The 1,242-nt window shown below is 36.6% G+C and overlaps 1 non-coding gene across 1 annotated transcript; it reads left to right on the forward strand.

Moving 5' to 3' along the window:
- Positions 1 to 348: 348 nt before the first annotated feature.
- Positions 349 to 454, forward strand: LOC121231005 (small nucleolar RNA R71). Its single transcript, XR_005929075.1, has one exon. It is a non-coding gene; the product is annotated as a small nucleolar RNA R71 (small nucleolar RNA).
- The last annotated feature ends 788 nt before the right edge of the window (positions 455 to 1,242 follow it).

Raw genomic sequence — 1,242 nt, forward strand, 5'->3', positions numbered from 1 at the left:
CTAGGGTTGAAGGGCTGATACTCTGTGCATGCTCCTCATCCATTCGCCTCGCACCTCATTACTGGATGTACCTGAGTAAAACCAAGTAAACCATCAATCTTTTTATTTAGAAGTTCTACCTGGTTTGACAGCATAGTAACCGAATCTACGTTATAAACGCTTGCTGTTTTAGTTAGCTTCATCCTCATGACTTGCCACTGATAGTTATTCAGTGACATCTCTTCAATAAATTCGTAAGCCTCTTCAGGTGTTTTGTTGTTGATGGTTCCCCCGGCTGCTGCATCAATCATTTGCCTTGTCGAGGGGTTCACACCATTGTAGAATGTTTGAACTTGCAACCATAAAGGTAATCCATGGTGAGGACACCTTCTTAGTAGGTCCTTGTATCTCTCCCATGCATCGTAAAGAGTTTCTAAGGCCATCTGCACAAACGAAGAGATATTATTACGTAATTTGGCTGTTTTAGTCGGCGAAAAATTTTTAATAGAAATTTTTCAATCATTTGCTCCCAAGTAGTAATTGACCCTCATGGTAACGAGTTCAACCACTGTTTAGCTTTGTTTCTCAATGAAAAAAGGAATAACCGAATATGAATGGCATCGTCATAAATTCCATTAATTTCAAATGTATCGCAGAATTCCAGGAAATTTGTCAAGTGAGTGTTTGGATCCTCATCCTGCAAACCATCAAACTAAACAAATTGTTGTATCATTTGAATAGTGTTAGTTTTTAGTTCAAAATTATTTGCAGCAATAGCAGGCCTAACTATACTTGACTCAGTTTCTGTTAAAGTAGGTTTAGCATAATCATACATAGTACGAGGAGCAAGATTTTGATTTGTTAGTTCAATGGGTATCGCTGGAGGTAGTTGATTGTCTTGGTTTTCAGCCATCTCCTCGGTTGGGGTTTGAATATCGTCCTTTTGCTCGTTCTCTGTATATCTTAAGCTTCGCCTTATTTCTCTTTGGTTTCTACAAGCTGTGCGATCGATTTCTTCGTCAAAAAGTAATGGTCCTGACGGGTTTCTTCTAGTCATAAACTATAAAAACCTGCCAAGATAAAGAAAAAGTAAATTAATAAATAATAATAATAAAATAGAATTAACTTGCAAGAAAAATAAATGGCTAAAGTAATAAAAATTTAGTGTTCCTAATATCTTAGTTCCCTAACAACGGCGCCAAAAACTTGATCGTGATTTTCGTGGTGACAGGTTTTAAATATTTATAAAGAATCGTTCTTGAA

Source organism: Gossypium hirsutum, chromosome A06, assembly GCF_007990345.1.
Source record: "Gossypium hirsutum isolate 1008001.06 chromosome A06, Gossypium_hirsutum_v2.1, whole genome shotgun sequence".
NCBI classification, from domain to species: Eukaryota; Viridiplantae; Streptophyta; class Magnoliopsida; order Malvales; family Malvaceae; genus Gossypium; species Gossypium hirsutum.